The sequence below is a fragment of the Acinonyx jubatus genome, chromosome C2 (genome assembly GCF_027475565.1).
Source record: "Acinonyx jubatus isolate Ajub_Pintada_27869175 chromosome C2, VMU_Ajub_asm_v1.0, whole genome shotgun sequence".
Classification (NCBI taxonomy): Eukaryota; Metazoa; Chordata; class Mammalia; order Carnivora; family Felidae; genus Acinonyx; species Acinonyx jubatus.
Genome location: NC_069384.1, coordinates 1,131,680 through 1,151,018, shown reverse-complemented (window position 1 = coordinate 1,151,018; position 19,339 = coordinate 1,131,680). Strand labels below are relative to the sequence as shown.

Here is a 19,339-nt window from a genome sequence, read left to right as displayed (position 1 = left end):
CAACCACCTACCCGGTGGCTCCTCCCTCCGGGTCTGGAAGGTTCACTTTGCCCTTCCGGCCTCTTCCTGCTGGCCCTGAGCACGCAGTGTGCAGGGTGGGGAGGTGGGGGGTGGTTGGAACAAAGACAGCAGTTCTGACTCTAGAGACTTCCGTGCAGGCACGTGGCAGAGGGGTGGGGTTTCCACGGCCACTTTCCCTGTGAGGAGCTTTCCTAAAGGAGAAGGGAGGCCACCGGCTCACTCCTGGGAGGTGTGCCTGCCAAGTGTCCTTTTAGAGAGAAGGGAGAAGGCCACACGAGACCCTGTGCAGTGCTCTGCTCGCAGTGTCCCAGAGACCCGTCCAGGAGCCCCCACGGGGAGCAGCCCCCACCTGTCTCTCTGTCTCTGTCTTCTGTTTCTCTCTCCCTCTGTCTCTCCTTCTCTGTTTCCTTCCCCCTGTCTGCAGTCTCCCCTCCCATCTCTCTCTGTCTCTCTTTCTGTCTCTCTCTCCTTGTCTTTTCCCTCCCCCCTTCTCTCTGTCTCTGTCTCTCTTTTTTTTGGGGGGGGTTTTGCCCCCTGTCTCTCCCTCTGCCTCTGTCTCCATCCCCCCTCTGTCTCTGCCCCCCTCTCTGGCTCTGTTCCCCCTCTGTCCTCCTCTCTGCCTCTGTCCCCCCTCTCTGACTCTGTCCCCCTCTCTGGTTCTGTCCCCCCTCTCTGGCTCCATCCCCCCTCTCTGGCTCTGTCCCCCCTCTCTGACTCTGTCCCCCTCTCTGGCTCTGTCCGTCTCTCTGGCTGTGTCCCTCTCTCTGGCTCTGGCTCCGTCCCCTCTCTGTCTCTGTCCCCCTCTCTGTCTCTGTCCCCCTTTCTGACTCTGGCTCTGTCCCCCTCTCTGGCTCTGTCCCCCCTCTCTGGCTCTGTCCCCCTCTCTGGCTCTGTCCCCCTTTCTGACTCTGGCTCTGCTCCCCCTCTGGCTCTGTCCCCCCTCTCTGACTCTGTCCCCCTCTCTGACTCTGTCCCCCTCTCTGGCTCTGTCCCCCTTCTTTGGCTCTGTTCCCCTCTCTGGCTCTGTCCCCCCTCTCTGGCTCTGTCCCCCTCTCTGGCTCTGTCCCTCCTCTCTGACTCTGTCCTCCTCTCTGGCTGTGTCCCCCTCTCTGGCTCTGTCCCCTCTCTGGCTCTGTCCCCCCTCTTTGGCTCTGTCCCCCACTCTGTCTCTGTCCCCCTTTCTGACTCTGGCTCTGCCCCCCTCTCTGGCTCTGTCCCCCTCTGGCTCTGTCCCCCTCTCTGGCTCTGTCCCCGGCTCTGGCTCTCTCTCCCTGCTGGCAGTGGTGTGTTGGCTCCAGAGCCTGCTGTCTGAACTGGGAGACACAGTCAAGGGCAGCTGTGACTCACCTGCCTTTTCATGTGAAGGCCGAGAGGACGTAGGCCACCGACCCGAGTCCCTTGGGGATGACAGCAGCACTGGATGAACCCCAGGCCCCCATCCACAGCCAGACCGTGGAATACAGCCTGCTTGTCAGAGGCTAAAAGCAGGGAGCCCCACCCGGGAAGCTAGTGTCCCGGCAGGTGCCAGCGGAACTCGTGCTAACCTCCAGCACGTTTACCTTTGGGGTGGGAGCCAGATGCTTCCGTGCGTGGTTCGAGCCCATCTCCCCAGCATGGGGATGCCCTCTGTGCCTCCCGTAAGGACAGCTTTTGCTGTCCCCCAACCCCTCATCCCCACAGAGCAGCCTGCTGGCTGTTGTCGATATGCCTGGTTATAAGGTGATCCGGGAACACGGGAACACAGAAACGGGGCAGCACGCGGTTCCGGAAGCTTAGGACCCAGGCCAGCTGTAAAGTGCAGGTCAGTTTGCCAGCCCCAAAGAAGAGAGTGCCGGGTTGCAGCACTGTTGATGTGTGTGTCCTCTGCCTCGTCGTCCCGTATGCTCGTCTTGGACGCTCCGTGCACACTCGCCTCTCCTTGTGGAGCACATCTCCAGCCTTCGCCGTCATCCAGGCGGGGGCTCCTCACGAGCGTGCTTGGCTAGAGCTTCCCCTCTGCACAGGTGCCACCTCACCTCCCCCCACCCCTGCCCCAGTCACGGGCCAGGGACTTGGCCAGTGACGGGTTAGGAGTCGCTCCTTCAGCAAGGGGGGCACAAGGGGAACCACCCCCCCCCCCCCCGCCCCGATCACCTTGCCTGATGAAATGCAGTCAGATGCTTCAGCAAGCAAGCAAGCAAGATCAGGTGCACAGCTTTGGATTCCGGCACCACACGGGAGGAACCCTCGGCTGCTGTGTTGGGTGTATTTCCCTGACCGGGGCAGCGGGTGCGGGGACTGGTTTTACTTGCTTTGATTTTCACTCCATCACTCTGGCCGTCACACAATCTCCTCTGAGCTCAGCAGACCCAGCTGTGCTGCCCCCAGGCCGTGCTTTGTGACAAAGAGGCTGTGGGGAAGGAGGGCAGGCTGGCTGGCTCTGGCCCCCAAGGGTGTGGTCAGGCGCCTCAGCGGTTTGTGAAGGGGGTGTTACAGCAACCCTGGTTCCCTAGGTTGCCGACTCGCCACCACGTGATCTGTGCCCTTGTGTTCTGGGCTGAGTGTAAGGGGTGGCTGAGGTGACAACGTGAGTTCTCCCTGTGGAAAGCAGGCCCCGCGTGGAGGCAGAGTCCTACTGAGGCCAGCAGATGCCCCACACTCCAAATCGGGCTCAGGTTGACTGCTCCAGACCTCTCTCCGTAGCAGGGGAGGGGGGCCTCTGTAGCTGGGGGTGTTGGCTGCCGCTCACGCCTGGGAAACCTGTACTCCCCGGAGGACTTGGACGACACAGCTGGCCACTGGGACTGCTTTCTGCATGCAACCAGTTCCCCGGCCCTTTTAGCCATCTACTGTGGAGACAAGAAGCCTCCCTGCCCCGACCCCACGCTCCAGCTGGAGATAACACGGCCACCAGCCCCTACTCTCTGGGGTGTGTGTGTATGTGTGTGTGTGTGTGTGTGTGTGTGTGTGTGTGTGTGAGAGAGAGAGAGAGAGACAGTCAGGAAGGCTGGGCAGTATAAGGCTTCCCAGGGCTTGATCTGACATCATTCCAAGCGGGTGATAATTCCAAGGCTGCTCTCTCTGCTCCCGTCATCCTCCAACAAACACCACGGACTTATTTATAAAGGCAGGCCCCTGGGTGCACTTCTCACGGGAAGGACCGCGGTGACAGCGATGGAGAGGGTGGTGAATGGCACACACAGTGCTAATGAAGGGGGAAGTGCCTGGAACACAGTGTGTGGGGAATTCGAGGCAGGCTGGTCCCATCCAGGGGGAGGATCCCAGGCCCGCTCCAGGCCCCGGCCCAGCTGCTGTGGCCTGCAGTTTGGCTCTCAGAGATCTGCTAACGTATGATAATATGCCAGCAGACGTGGATTGTCTCGTGTGTCAAGGGCGGGGGCATGAGACGAGCTGCTTTTTTCCTCCCAGGGCTGGCAGGAACTGGAAATAATTGAAAGTTGTTAGGGTCCAACATGCTGTCCCGAAAACACTATCATTAATTTCCTAATGACTAACTGTGTCTTTCAGGAGGCAATGAAGGCAGCTGAGGGGACGAGGGCCCCTGGCGGGGACGGGGAAGTGGGAGGCTGGCAGCCTGTAATCTGGGGGTGGACTGAAGGTGTTGTGCTGCGCCTGCACCCCACACTCTGGCCTCGGGAGCAGGGACCCCAGGGTTCTTCTGTCCCCTCTGCCCACAGAGTCAAGGGGAGGGTGACAGACACATGCAGTCAGGACACGACATGTCCATGTCCTGCAGGGTGCTCTGTCGCTGCTCCTTCCCGTTCACTTCCCAGCACCTCCCTCCATCGTTCCGGCTGCGAGACACCCAACCAGGCCCCCCCCTCCCCTGCCTCCACATCCTCCTTCCTACCCCCAGAGCACACGGTTAAGCACGTCTCTCCGCTCTAAGTGACAGTTGCTGCTACACTGCTGCGTGGGCGCCCATGTCCCCTGCCTCTGTGACCCCCTTCTTTGGAAGGACTCACAACCCAGGTGTCGTTTGTATTTCTGCTTCCCCCAGTGCTGCCGCCCTTCTGTGTGAACCCCACCCGCAGTCCCTTCTCACCCGGTAGCCTGGCGCCCTTTCTTTTTTAGAGGTTGCCTTTGAACACACAAGTGACATAAGAAGACAAATGAGACCCAGCTCTTCCTGACCCCCCCACCCCCATGCCTGCACTGACTTCTGTCGCCCAACCTGGCCAGTCTCTGAATGCCCAAGGGGCTCTTCGTGCACTGTGGTGAGGCTCCGGGTCATTTCCAATGTTCCCACAAAAAGAAGTGGTCATAACTGTGACCTTTGTGTGGGTGGGCTTCCAGTGGCCCACAAAGGAGTAGGGTTCACAGGGGAGAAGCCTGGGAAATGTCTCCTGCCCCACTCTAGGGGCAAAGGGTACAATAGGGCCACCAAGTGTCACAGCTTTATCCCCAGGTCCATCTCACAACCCCTGTCCTGACAGCTGGTGGACCCCTCTGGGTCCTCAGGGGCCTAAGAAGGCCAAGCAAGGCTGAGTTTCTTTTGTGTGGGGAAGGGTGCGGGGTAGGAAGTCCCATGACCCCTGTAGGCCTACCTGGGGTCACTCCTGGGCCATCGGAGGTCACTGCGGTGCCTGTGACCGCTCGTGCTGTGTGATGCTGCACAGGAAGAAATAATCTTGCTAAGGATAGGCCCCAAATGCACAGATGAGACAGAAGGGTCAGCTTCATGAAAATGACCCTAATACGAACAAAGCACAATGAACGAAGCCCAGGAAGTCTGGAGAAAGGGTAATAAAACTAAAACGCGTGAGACATTGTGTCTTCTGAGGACAGCCTAGTAGCTCTTCAGACAGTCTTGGTCACCCGGGTATTCGGACCCGCAGACTGGCACATGGATTCCTCAGTGGGCAGGAAAGAAGGCGCACCTGGTGAGGAGCCGAGACAGGTGCTGGGCAGGCTTGCCCAAGGCTTGCCCAGGGCCGGGACTCGAGAGGGGCGAGGTCCTGAGACAGGACAGGAGACTGTCGGCTTTGCTCTCCCGGCAGGCCAAGCCCTTCCAAGCCCCGCGGGGAGAGGAGGGGGAAGGGCGCCAGCCCAGGGAGGGTCCAAGTCCAGCCAGGTCCACTCGGCCCATCCTACGCCCAAGACCAACCAGGCCACCCCCAGGCTAGTGACCCGTCCCCGCTCCACCTGTGGCCTACCCACCCCCCGACCCCGCCACAAGCCACGCCCACGGCTAGTTACCCACCCTCCCTCCAACCGCCAGCCCTACCCATAGCCCTGGGACGCGTCCAAGCCAACCCCCTGGCCTCTTTGCCTCTAGAGGCTCGCCCTTCCCCGCCCACTTGTGGCCCGCCTCCCTTTTTCAATGTCCCAGCCTACGCCACGCCCTCGACACGCCAGGGACCTGCCTTTCCCCACCCACCCGTCTACGGCTCCGGCCCGCCCCAGGGCTTGCCTCTGCCACGCCCAGGAACCGCCCCAGGCCACGCCCCGAGCCGGTGACCCGTCTCCTCTCCTCCCTATTGTGGCCCTGCCCCGCCTCTGTCAACCGCGGAGGCCTCTCTACGCCCACCTCGGCGAGTAGCCCGCCTCTTGTTCTGCCCCTGTTGTGGCCTCGCCCCAGTTTTGGGAACGCCCACTTGTGGTCGCGTCTCTGCCACCGCCCCCAGCCAATAACCCTTTCTCATGGGACCCCGCCCCCTTTATTTATGGTCCCGCCCCTCCTTGGGACCCTGCTCAAGTCTGGCTCCGCCCTTGCTCAATGACAGGTTCATGGACCCGCCCACCGCCAGTGACTCGCTTGCCCAAGACCCCGCCCCAATTTCCGTCACGCCCCCATCTCCATAGGTCCCACCTCACCACCTCCCCTTCGCCCCGCGACGCTAATTGGTTTCTTTCCAGAGAGCTTTCCCGGGCTCCGATAGGCTTCATCCCTTACCGTTCCTCCTTTCGATTGGCCCGCCGCGCCCGCTTTCGCGAGGCCCAGCACTTGGACGGGGCGGGGCCAGCGGCGGCGGGCGGCGCGGGATTGGTCAGCAGCGCAGAAGGGGCGGGCCCGCGCCGCGCGCAGCGCCTCGGCTGGAGCGCAAGGAGCGGCTACCGCCGCCTCAGTCGCCTCAGACTCGGTCGCCTCAGGCTCAGCCGCCGCCCGGGTCGCCCGGTCGTCACCAACCCTCGGCCCCACCCCGGGCTCCGGCCGGCCAGCCGGCGGGCACGCCCTCCTCCGCGGACAGGTGAGCGGTCGCGGGCGGAGCTGGGGCCGGGGGTCCTGGCCAGGGTCCAGGGGTCGGGCCGGGGTCAGGGCCGGGGATCGCGGTCGGGGGTCGAGGACAGGGGCGGGAGTGCGGGAGCCGGGACGGGGTGGGGGGAGGTCGCCGCCGGGGGCCGAGCGAGGGTCCCGGCCGCGGCCGGGGAGGGGGAGGCGACCTTCCGCGGCCGCTAACTTTGCCCGCGGGGCCCGGGGCTGGGGGCGTACGTCTCGGGGAGGCCGAGGGGCCTGAGACCCTCCCGGGCCCCACCAAGTTGGCGGGCTGCGGGGGGCGGCGCGGGGCGGGGCGGGCGGCGCGGGGCGGAGTCGGGGGCGGGGGTCCGCGCCTCAGCCCGCGCCCGGCCGCCCTCCCCCCCCTTACCCCCCTTCCCCCCCGCCGCGGGGTCTCCGCGCCCCCGGCCCGGCGCCGGGAGCTCCCGGGGTAGCGGGGCGGGACGGCGGCTGGACGGAGGGAGGTCTGCAGCGGCTTCCGGGAGGCGCGGACCCCCGCCCCGCTGCCCCGAATCCCGAAGTTACCGGAGCTGCGCCTTCAAGATCAGAGTTAACGGCCCCGCTTGCGGGCGCGCACCTGCCGCGATTTCGTGCCGGAGTTTGGTGGCTCGGGACCGGGCCGGACCGGGGCGGAGACCTCGGGGCGCTCGTGGCGGGCGGGACGCGGGCGGCTTGCAAGAGCCGCGGTGGGAGCGCGCGCCGGCGGGCGTAGGCGGCGCCCCGCTCCTGGGAGCGGGACCCGGGCTGCCCGCGGCGGCCCCCGGCGCGCCTCGGTGCCCCCGAGTCGGGGAGGCGCGGGGCGCGGGCAGGCTCTGCGGGGTCACTGTGTTTTCTCCTCTTACTTGGGGTGCGTCAGGACGGGTGTGTAGTCCGCACCGTGCGGCGCCTGGAAGCGTCGTTTACTCGAGTGTTTGTTTTTCCGCTTTTCCTTCCTGTTGAGAAGCGTGTCGCTCGCGTAGCAAATCGGAAAGTGAACCCGAAGTCGGGTCAGAGTCGCGCAGGCTGGGTTACCTCTCCTGCCGCCCTTCCCTCCGGGCGACGTGGACTTGCGGGCGCCTTGGGCTCTGCGCGCGGGCGGGCGGCGCTCTCGTCGACGGGAGTCGCGGCGCGTGACCCGCAGAAGGCAAGTCAGGGCAGCGGGGCCCTGAGCAGACCTCTGGGGGCTAGACGGGGCCCAGACCCTGCAGTTCCAGCCCCCTCTGTGGCACGGCCGTCGCGCGCCCTTCCAAAGTGTAACTCGCTTTCAGGGGCGGGGGGTTGCCCCTTGTCTGTGTCTGGAGCCCGGCTTGCATGTTGGAGTCAAAGGAAGTGGAGGAGGTGCGTCCGCACGAGCGGAGCTGATTCCCAGCCCCTTCACGCGCGAGAGCAGCTCGGCCTCCCGATGTCCGGATTCGGTGTCTCCCCCTCTCTCTGCCCCTCCCCCTGCTTGTGTTCTGTCTCTCTCAAGAATAAATAAACATTAAAAAAAAGAGAAAATATCCAGATTTATGCTTATACTTTTTTTGGTAATTATGAGACAATTTCAGCACCTGGCTTCATTTGTCTAGGTGTTTAAAAGGAGGCGGTCTTTTTTCCTCCTGTCGTTGGGGTGAGGCTGAGAGCATGCTGTGTTTGTATTTGCGAAGTCCGGTGAGGTCCTTGAAACAGTTCAGCCGTTCAAAACTGGACGTTGGGTTTCAGTTTGAGCAACTTCATTCCTGGACCTGTAGCCAGTTCCTGGATTGGTTGCTCTGTGTCAGTGGCAAAGTCATTCCCATTTTCACAGAAACCTCAGGGCTTTATTGTAGAGTCATCACCGAAGCAAATCTTGGTAGATGGGAATTGTACATCCCTTTGGTAAAGGTTGGTCCTTTGGGCCAAAACAAAGAAAAATGCCAGCCAATGTCTCGGAATCACTCTCAACGGAAACACCGACGAATGAATGCCGTAGGCTTTGGGCAGCCCTGATACCTTTGAGCTCTCAGCCCCAGTGGCGAGTCCCCTGCGGCCCGTTGGTGTGCCCACTGTCCATGGTGCTGAACACGTGTCCTCTGTTTCTCTCCTCGTCTTAAATTTCCAGCGTGAGAGCGTTTTTTGGAATATGTTTAAAAATCATTTTCGAAATTTACACAACTGAGGAAAAGCTGAACAGGGCAGTTCTGTTGAGCCTGAATGCAAGCATATCTTTTAGAAACTCAACCCATGTTTTTGTCTCTTTTTTTCAAATGGATGATTGTGCTGACTCAACATTACCTTTCCCTTACTTAGTCTCCTTCTCACCAGGTGGGAATTGTCTTGCTGGAGTATGGACATCAGGTAATAAACCATTGAAATTAAGTGAGAGCCTGTTTCCTTAACAGCCACCCTCTTAAAAAATGTACCTTTACTATAATATGCACACATACTTGTACGAGAGGCAGTTTGTTTTTCTCTACACAAGGTCAATTGTAGCATCCCTCACACTCATGTGGTACTTCCCACCCTTCCCAGAGCGGGGCTCAGGCCCTCTGTGTACGTGGTGGGCCTGTTGGGCAGGAACCAGGCATTCTTGCCGTGTTGGAGCAGCATCTCCTCTCTCTTCTGTAATTTTGAGGACATCTTTGTAAACCATTTTAGATAAATTTAGGTAAATTCTTTATTCTCTTGAGGTTAATTTTCTGTTCCTTTAGAATTGCCCCATAGGTTGGCAATAAAAAATAACGGGTACAGAGATTCTTCCATATGATAGTAAATTGTGCATCAAACTATGCACAGCTGTTGAGGTGTTTTGTTGTGAGTATCTGAACTAGTTCTTTGGCCCCATCAACTGAATACTTAACTCAGGTCACCCCGTGAAAGAGTCGCCTGTTTTGTTGAGGGAAACCCAGGGCTTCTTTCTGCCTCCTCCAAGCTTCAGAAATAGTGTCTGAGTGCCCACTCTTTGCCAAGGCCCCTGCTGTGATCTGGAAATGCACAGGGGAATGATACAGAGTATTTATCATTGAAGGACTCCACTTTGGATTGAGGAAAGGACATGCAGACTGATGGTTACAGGGGGCCACACTCAGTACTGCAATTGGGATACATAAAAAGTTGGGTTGGTGTGTTGAAGAGGGGTAATGAATTTAGGCTGAGAATCAGGGAAGGCTTCAGAGAGGAGGTAGCCTTGGCCTGAGACCTGGAGGGTGAGTTGTAATTGTTTGGGCACCGATGGGTATAAATTCATTACAAAAGGACAAGAAGGTTGGTGTAACTGGAGAATAGGATGTGTGGTGGTTGAAGGTGTGAAAGGCATTGTGGAAGTGTTGGGACTCAGAGGTGTGGGGGCGAGCTGAGGGGAGGTTGTGTGGGAGGCAGAATAATGGCCTCCCACATCCTAATCCCCAGAACCTATGAATATGCTATGTTATGTGGCAAAGAGAATTTAAGGTAGCAGATGGAATGAAGGTGGCTAATCAGCTCATTTTAAAATAAGGAGATTATTCTGGATTACCCTGGCGGGGGAGAGGGGCAGAGTAACCACAAGGGTCCTTAAATATGGAAGAAGAGCTAGTGTCAGAGTGCTGTGAAATGAGGAAGACTACCCATCATGACTGCCTTTGAAGATAGAAGGGGTTATAAGCTAAGGCATGTGGGCAGGCTCTAGAAGTGAGAAAAGGTGAGAAAATGGATTCTCCCCCAGAGCCTCTTGAAAGGAACACAGCCCTGCCGACACTTTGGTTCTAGCCCAGTGAGACCTTGTGTCTCACTTCTGACCCCCAGAACTGTAAGGTACTTAATTTCTGTTGTGTTAAGCCACTACATTTGTGGACATTTGTTAGAGTGGCCTTAGGAAACTGATACAAGTTGGGACTGCTCTAGAAAGTTTTAGCTGGTGAAGTTTAAAGAGGAAATAACATGGTCAGATAGGCTGTAGAACACAAAACTGTTCAGCTGCTGTTGGGAGGAGGTTGCCCCAGGTAAGCATGCTTCTGATCCCTCGTTTCATCTCGGCAAGATTGGCATATGATACTCTTACCTGGCCTAAGTCTCACCTGAAGTCATTCTCCTAGTCGTCTGTCCAGTCTCCACTCTTGCTTATTGCCATCTCCCACTGGCCCATTTCCTTTGTGCTGGACACTCAGGAGAGAGTGGACCAGGTCTACATCTATGAGTGGGATTGTGGGGTCATGTAGGATGGGCCCAATTCCAGCCTCAGAGCAGTCATCCAAGTGTTTTCCAAACAAAGGTTTGTTTCTTCACATCCTCTCTAATCCTTTGTATCTTCAGATGTCTTAATTTTTGTCAACTAGGTATGAACTCACTGTTTTAGTTTGCATTTTCTTGATTATTGGTAAGTTTGAAGATTTTTATATCCATTTATTAGCCACTTGGGTTTCTTCTGTAAATTGTATTAATATATTTGTCCATTTGTTACCTGGGTTGTCCTTTTTAAAGCTTTTTAGAAGTCCTTTAGATATTCTGGTTTCTATTTGTGCCGTTTTTTTTTTTAATCCTTTTAAAAATGCTGTTTTGATGAAAAGATGTTTAATTTTTATGTCAAATTTATCAATCTTTTCCTTACGGTTTGTGGTTATTAAGTCTTATTTAAGAAATTCTTTGTTACCCCAAGTCATAAGATATCCTCATCTTTAAAAAAAAAAAAAGGCTTGAACATTTGCTTTTTGTATTCTACTCTGAACTTATTTTTGTGTGAGGTGTAAGGTAGACATATAGTTTTAGAACTTTTCCCAATGTATAACCAATTGTACTATACTATTTATTATACTATTTATACCATCCTTACCCCAGTGATCTGCGGTGCTTCCTTTGAAACATACAAAATTTTACAACTATATGGATCTGATTTCTGATTTCTCCATGTAAATAATGATAATTTCGTTTCTTCCTTCCTAGCCATTAAATCTTTTATTTGTTTTTTGTCTTATTTCCATCGTTTGGACACTAGGCAAAGCTGTATAGAAATTTTGATAAGGCTATGCTAATACTGTTTTACATTTTAAAAGCATTACTTTTAGAGCCTTAAATACGAAGTTTGTTATTGTTTTTTGGTAGATTCCTTTTATTAGGTTAAGGATGGTCTCCTCTGCTAATAGTTTGATGAAAGATTTTAAAAATCATTAATAGATTTTGAATGTTAATAAATGTTTTTCTTAATGGCTTTATTTTTTTTCTTCTTTAAATTGTGACTAAGATGAAATATTTTAATCTTTTAATTTTAGACCATCCTTGATTTCTTGGGATAAATTGTACTTTGTCATGACATACTACATTAAAAATTATCATTGGATTCAATTTAGGATTTTGGCATGTATTTTCATGAGAAGTATTGACAAATAATAATCTTTTCTTGTATTGCTTTTATTCAGATTTGGTATCAAGGTGATGCTTTATCATCTCTGTAATAGTTTCTGAAAGGGAGGGATTTTTGTTCCTTGGAAATTTGGCAAAATTGATTCTTAAATATTCTGGATCCTGGACCCTTTTAGAACATGGAGACTTGGCACCAGCAGTTATGGCTTTAGAAGGGTTGCGGATCCATTCTTCTCATGTTTTGTTGGCCAGGAGGAGTCATTCTGGTCATACTTAGTTTCAAATGGAGCAGAAGGTAGAGTTTTCCCTGTCTCAGAAGTCCAGGACAACTGGATACTGGTAAATATGAGTAATATTTACCAAACTATGGAGGTTAATTGATGTCACTACTGCACAGCTAGTCAAAACTCAAAACTGTCTTCCTCTCTATGTCTTGTTTGAAGGTTTGCAAGTGTGCAAGGTCTACAAGTATGTTGGTCATCAGGGGACTGATTAGAATGTGAAGCTAGACACGGTTTTTATTTGCTGTGAACAAACCATTCTATTTACTCTCCAAAGTCCATCTTGGGAATTCTTGCCTATTTCTCCTTATCACAGAGGAAAAGTCTCCCTTTCCACTAATGTAATTCTGGTTTTTTTTTGTTTGTTTGAGAGAGAGACACACAGAGTGTGAGTGGGGGAGGTGCAGAGAGGGAGACATAGAATCTGAAGCAGGCTCCAGGCTCTGAGCTGTCAGCACAGAGCCGCATATGGGGCTTGAACTCACGAACTGTGAGATCATGACCTGAGCTGAAGTCAGATGCTTAACCGACTGAGCCGACTGAGCCACCCAGGCGCCCCTCCGCTAATGCAATTCTTAACTATCCTTCAAGGCTGGAACAGTTCCCACCTCCCTGCTTAAATTCTGTGTTAACTCTCACTTGTGGTGAATTCTCCCTTCACTTTTTACAGTACCATTCTTTGTAGAGAAAGCAGGGTTCAGATTTGTCTGTGGGTAGTCATTTGATCAGAAGAGTCTTCATATCCAAGCACATGTTTCCTTCCTTTGCCTGGGCTCTGCCCTGGGAGGCCAGATACAGTGGACAGTTGTATGAAGGTGGCCCTACCATGATCCACATGATTCATGCCTTTGTATAATCTTTTCCCATTGAAGTAGGATTTGCTTCTAATCAATAGAATATGGCAAAAGTAATGGGATGTCACTTCTGTGATATTGTTACATTATATAAAATTAGTTTGCTAGAAACTCATTTAGAGACTCTCTTTGCTGGCTTGAATAAGTGGCTATGTTGGAGCAGCCCACATGGCAAGAACTTTAGGTGGCCTCTAGAAGCTGAGGGTGGCCTTCAGGGATAGCCACTAAGAAGCAGGGGCCCTAAGTCCTGCAGCAAGGAAACAACCTTTACCATGAACCCAAGTGAACTTGGAAGTGAATTCTTCCTCATTTGAGCCTTTTAATGAGAACGTGGCCTGGCCAATACCATGATTACAGCCTTGTGAGACCCTAAGCAGGGGACCTAGTTAAGCCTACTCAGACTCCTGACTCACAGAAACTGTGAGATAACAAATGTAAATGGTCTTAAGTTGCTAAGTTTGTGAGTTTGTTATGCACCTGATGTATCAGATTTTTACTGACCTCCCATCTACCCTTACTAGAAGTGAATTTGGGTTGATGAAGGATAATTTGAATCTAATTGAGATAATCCATTCTTTATTTTTTTAAAAAACTTTTTCCCATTTTTAAAAGTGATACAAATGTTTTGTGTAGAAAAATTGAAGCAAGCAGAAAGTATAAAGGACAACACAAACATTCATAATCGTACCACACGGGAATAGGAGTGCATGGGACGCCTGTGTGGCCCAGTCAGTTAAGAGTCTGACTTTTGATTTCGGCTCACAGTTTGTGAAAGAACCCTGCTTCTCTGGCTCTGTGCTGACAGCGTGGAGCCTGCTTGGGGTTCTCTCTCTCCCCCTCTCTCTGCCCCTCTTCTGCTCACGTGTGGGTGTGTGCGTGGACGTTCACGGGTGTGCTCTCTCAAAATAAAAAAATAAACATTAAAAAAAAAGTAGAACAGCCAGTGTGTTTTTCTACTTTTATATGTGGTATGATATACATATCCTAAGTTCAGATTCATTCCATAATGTTTTCTGAACGAACAGCTTTCTTCCTTTGTACTACATAGTGAGAGTTTCCTTGTGTCATAATCATATTCTTCTAAGATATGATTTTAAATGGCTGCATACTATTCCAGTGGGTGTCCCAATTGATTGAGCCACTTCCCTATATCTGAACATTTATGCTGCCTTAAACTTTTACCGTGGTAAATAATGCTTTGATCAATGATCAGTAACCTATACAAAAATCATTGTATCACTGATAATTTATGAAAGATAAGTTTCTAAAGGCAGAATTATTAGGTCAGAGCTTATAGATGTTTTTAAATTTTTTGATACTTAACTATCCAGCTTCCAGTGTTTCTATAAAATACCATAAAGATCAAACCTCTGTTTCTGTAACTCACCAGGTTGGGATAGGACAGAACTATTGATTTTTGAGCATTTAGGTTCCTGTTTTCTTAACCCTGTTTGCAAAGTGCTTTTAAATTATTCATTAAAGTGCAGTATGGATTCTATTTATAGACACATTTGTGTATGAGATCGCTCCCTTAATGCCTGGGCAAAAAGCCTACGAATTGCTATTATCACATCCCTATCTTTGTAAATCCATTTCTACTCCTATGCACCCTTTCTTTGTTCTAACCAAATAACGACACTGAGACACATAAGGTCTTGTAGCCTTGTGATTGCTCAGACGTGGCTTTTCTGATCGAGCTTTTGCTCTTTTCTTCTTGCCATTCATGAGCTAGTTGACTTCATGACTATGAGGGATCAGCAGAAAATTATTAATTTGAAAATATTTTACAAATACATTTTTCCTCATTCATTAAGTGTTTATTTAGAAAATTTCTTTTCTTTTTTTTTTTTTCAATATTTTTTATTTATTTTTGGGACAGAGAGCGACAGAGCATGAACGGGGGAGGGGCAGAGAGAGAGGGAGACACAGAATCGGAAACAGGCTCCAGGCTCCAGGCTCCGAGCCATCAGCCCAGAGCCTGACGCGGGGCTCGAGCTCACGGACCGCGAGATCGTGACCTGGCTGAAGTCGGACACTTAACCGACTGCGCCACCCAGGCGCCCCTAGAAAATTTCTAAAGTAAATGTTAGTATCAAAAGCAAAATAAAACTAATTCTGTCACCTACAGATGACTACTGTATAAACATAACTTGCTCATAATGTTTATTTATTTTGAGAGAGAGAGAGAGCAAGTGAGGGAGGGGCAGAGAGAGAGGAAGAGAGTCCCAAATCAAGAGCTGGATGCTTAACTGACTGAACCACAGGCGCCCCATACTAGCTTATTCTTCTGTTGATTAGATTTCAGTGACTAATGTTTTGCGTGGGATTTTTGCATCCATGTCTCTGAGTGAAATTGGTCCATGATTTTCCTTTTCTGTAGCTGTTTTCTCTCTACTTTGAGGTGAATACTTGATTTATTAATTTGCAGCTTTATTCTAATATGTGTACTTAAGGTGGTACATTTCCTGATAAGTAATGCTTTAGCTGCATCATACAGAATTCGATTTGGGGTATTTTTCGTATTGTTTACTATATACTGTACATGGAATTGTGCCCCTCTCAAATTCATGTTGAAGCTCTAACCCCCAAAGACGGTACTTGGAGGTGGAGCTTTAGGGAAGTAATTAGGTTTAGATGAGGTCATGAGTGTGATGACCTTTTATGATGGAATAAGTACCTTATGAGGAGAGACCAGAGAACTTGCCCTCTTTCTCTCTCTCCTCGCCATGTGAGGATACAGCAGGGAGACAGGTCTCTGCAAGGCGGTAAGAGCCCCTGACCAGAACCCTCCCATGCCGGCGCCCAAAAGTCTGAGAAATAAAAGTCCATTGTTTAAGCCACTCGCTCTGTGGTATTTTGTTATAGCAGCCCAAGCAGAGTAAGGCAGTTATATTTTCTAATTTCTGTTATGATATTTTAAATTTATAAGTCATTTAGAAGCATATTTAAAATTTTCCAAACATATGCGTATCTTCTTACCCTTCTCCAGCATAATTGCATTGCCCCAAGTCTTGCTCTTTATGATTTTAATTCTGAGAAATTTGCTGATGTACCTTATGGCCCAGATATGGACTGTAAGTTTTCTCACACATTTCTGTGTGCTTGAAAAGAATTAGGTGAAATGTTCTATACATTCCATTCAGCTAACTTGTAAGCATACTACTCACATCTTCTGTTTTCTTACTGTTTTTGTGGTTTTTTTTTGGTCTGGTGGTTATATCCATTACTAAGATAATTACCCAATTTCATTATGATTATGGATTTGTCTTATTTCTCCTTGAAGTTCTGTCAATTTTTATTTATATACTTTGAGACCATGTTGTTAGGGGCGTGCAAATATAAAATTGTTATGTCATCCTGAGGAACTGAGACTTTAATTATTATGAGTGGTTCTTTTTATCTCTAGTAATGAATCTTTGCCTTTATGGTATCATATGCAATGCTAAAATAGCCATAACAGGTTTCTTTAGGCTCATATTTGCATGATACCTTTTTTTTAATCGTTTTAATTTCAGCCTTGCTGTATTCTTAAACTTTAGGCATGTACCTTGCAAAATAATCAATCAGATTGTTTTTCATCCAGTCTGATAATTTTTATCTTCTAAGTGGAACATTCAACTCATTTATATTGAATGTAATTACTAACCTATTTGAATTTAAGTCCATACTCTTATGGCATATTTCTCTTGTCCCACATTTTCTGTGTTTACTTTTCTTTCTTTTCTTATATTATTTGAGAAAAGTATTAGGATTTTTAAAAATCATTCTACTTTTCTACTCTCTTCAGTGTGTTGGAGGTTACATTTTACTTTTCTTTCTTTTCGTGGTTACCGTGTAAATTAGATTAACAGGCTATTAACTTAGCCAGATAATGCAGTTATACCTGCCTCGTGGACCATGCAGAGATCATAGTGTCTTAGGCACTTGAACTCCATTCACCCTTTCCAGACTTATAAGTGCTTATTATTGTGTTTTTTAATCCATGTGCTCTGTTTAAGCTCAATGAAATATTAATATTAACAGTGTTATTTAATGTACAGTCCGTCTTCATTTATATTTATTCACATCTTCATCCACTTTTTTTTGCTTTTTGTTGCTCTCTGACATTTCTGATCTTCATTCTGGGGTTGTTTCCCTTCTGCCTGAAGAGGCTTCTTTAGAAAATTCCTTTACTGCAGATCAGCTGGTAGTAGAACGCTCCCTCTTTTTTTCCCTTCTGAAAGTATTTTGATTTTACTTTTGTTTTAAAAATTCTTTAGGGGCGCCTGGGTGGCTCAGTCGGTTGGGCGGCCGACTTCGGCTCAGGTCATGATCTCGCGGTCAGTGAGTTCAAGCCCCGCGTCGGGCTCTGTGCTGACGGCTCGGAGCCTGGAGCCTGTTTCAGATTCTGTGTCTCCCTCTCTCTGACCCTCCCCCGTTCATGCTCTGTCTCTCTCTGTCTCAAAAATAAATAAATGTTAAAAAAATTAAAAAAAAAATTCTTTAAATATAATTAAATTTTGAGGGGGGAATATAATTTACATGCCACAAAATTCACCCTTTTAAAGTTTCTGATTCATTGGGTTTTGCTATATTTACGAGGTTATGCAACCGTCATCACTACATAATTCCAGAACATTTTTGTCACCTTAAAAAGAAGCCTTATAACTGTTAACAGTAACTCCCCATTCTGCCATCCATTAATCTACTGTCTGTCTCTAAGGATTTGCCTATTAGGGACATTTCATATGAATGGAATCATAAATATGTGGCCTTTCTTATCTGGCTTCTTTCACTTAGTATAATACATACCTTTTTTAATTTTAGAGAGAGCACGAGCTGGGGAGAAGGACTGAGGGAAAGAGAGAGAGAGGCGGAATCTTTTTTTTCTTTTTTGAGAGAGGGAGGGAGAGAGAGAGAGAGAGATAATGAACGAATGAATGAATGAATGAATGAATGAATATCTTAAGTGGGCTCCGCCCAGTGTGGAGCCTGACTCAGGGCTTGATCTTATGACCATGAGATCATGAACTGAGCCGAAATCAAGAGTCTGATGCTCACCTGACTGGGCCATCCAGGTGCTAAAAGAGAGAGAAAGAGGGATAGAGTCTTAAGTGGGCTCCATGCTCAGCACGGAGCCCAGGGTGGAACTTGATTCCACAGCCCTGGGATCATGACCCAAGGCCGAAATAGAATTGGTTGCTCAACTGACTGAGCCACCCCTAGTGTAATATTTATAGGGTTCATCCATGTTCTATCATGTATCAGTACTTCATTCATTTTTATGGCTGAATAGTATCACGTTGTATGGGCATATCACATTTTATTTTTCCACTCACCATTAGATAGACATTTGGGTTGTTTCTACTTTTTTGCTATTATCAATAATGTGCTATGAACAGTCAGTGTACAAGTTTTTGTATACATACATATTTTCAGTTCCTTTGTGCACATACTTAGGAGTGGAATTGCTGGGTCGTATAGTAACTGTATGTTTAACTTTTTGAGTAACTGCCAAGCTGTTTTCCAAAGATTTTGCACCTTTTTAATTCTCACCCACAATGTATGAGGGTTCCAATTTCTTCACACCTTCACCGACACTTGTCATTTTCCAGTTCTTTGATTATAGCCATTCTAGCGGGCGTGAAGGGGTATCTCATTGTGCTGTTGATTAACATTTCTTTAATAACTGATGCTGCTGCTCTCCTTTTTGTGTGCCTATTGGCTATGTGCAAGTCTTCTTTGGAGAAATGCCTATTTAAATCCTTTGGCCTTTTTTTTCTTATTGGATTGTTTGTCTCTTTATTTTTGAAGTATAAGTTTTGAAATTGGGAAGTGAGTCCTCCAAATTTGTTCTTCCTTTGTTTTGGCTATTCCTGGTCTCTTGCTTTTCTATATGAGTTTTAGGATTCACTCATCAGTTTTTGCATGAAAGGCAGGTGGAATTTTGATGGGGATCGTGCTGAATGTGTAGATCAGTTTGGCAATATTGCCATCTTAACAATATAAGTCTTGCAGTCCACGAGTATGGATTTTATTAGCCATAAAAGTTTTTTAGTGGATTCCTGAGGAGTTTCTTTATGTGAAATTATGTAGTCTGCATATATAGATACTTTTACTTCTTCCTTTCTAATCTGGATGCCTTTATTTCTGTTTCTTGTATAATTGCCTTGGTTATAACCTCTTGTACAATGTTGAATTGTTCTGGCAAGGGTGGACATTCTACTCTTGTCCCTGATTTTAGGGGGAGAGCTTTCAGTCTTTGACCATTAAGTATGTTTTTAGCTGTAGGTGTTTGTAGATGCCCTTTATTAGTTTGAGGAGATTCCTATTTTTATTTTATTGAGTGGTGTTATCAGAAACGTGAAAGAGTGCTGGTGTTGTCAGATGCTTGTTCTGCTTCTATTGAGATGATCATGTGTTTTTCGTTCTTCATTTTATTAATGTCATTCATTATATTGATTGATAGTTTTATGTTGAACCAACCTTGCATTTCTTGGATAAATTCCAGTTGGTCATGGTGGATAATCCATTTTCTTTCTTTTTTCAAAATGTTTATTTATTTTTGAGAAAGAGGGAGAGTGTGTGCAAGCGAGGAAGGGGCAAAGAGGAAAGGAGACTGAGAATCTGGAGCAGGCTCGGCACTGTCAGCGCAGAGCCCAAGGTGGGGTTCAAACTCACAAACTGTGAGATCATGACCTGAGCCAAAATCAAGA

At 49.2% G+C, this 19,339-nt stretch overlaps 1 protein-coding gene and 1 long non-coding RNA gene across 12 annotated transcripts in view; one reads left to right on the top strand and one right to left on the bottom strand.

The window, feature by feature from the left end:
- Positions 1-2,955: 2,955 nt before the first annotated feature.
- On the bottom strand, positions 2,956-6,026 carry LOC113594331 (uncharacterized). Of its 2 annotated transcripts, none has more exons than XR_008297459.1 (3): positions 5,918-6,026; positions 4,569-4,901; positions 2,956-3,441 (listed from the first exon to the last, which is right to left on the bottom strand). It is a non-coding gene; the product is annotated as an uncharacterized LOC113594331 (long non-coding RNA). The 2 variants fall into 2 exon arrangements; XR_003414690.2 differs by lacking the exon at positions 5,918-6,026 and adding an exon at positions 5,552-5,641.
- A 23-nt stretch (positions 6,027-6,049) lies between these two features.
- PCBP3 (poly(rC) binding protein 3) overlaps positions 6,050-19,339 on the top strand; it is a 268,572-nt gene continuing 255,282 nt past the window's right edge. For all 10 annotated transcript variants that reach the window (XM_053220426.1, XM_027041383.2, XM_053220424.1 and 7 more), the window contains exon 1: positions 6,050-6,212. The gene's annotated coding sequence lies outside the window, so the exon portion shown is untranslated. The remainder of the gene's footprint in view (positions 6,213-19,339) is intronic.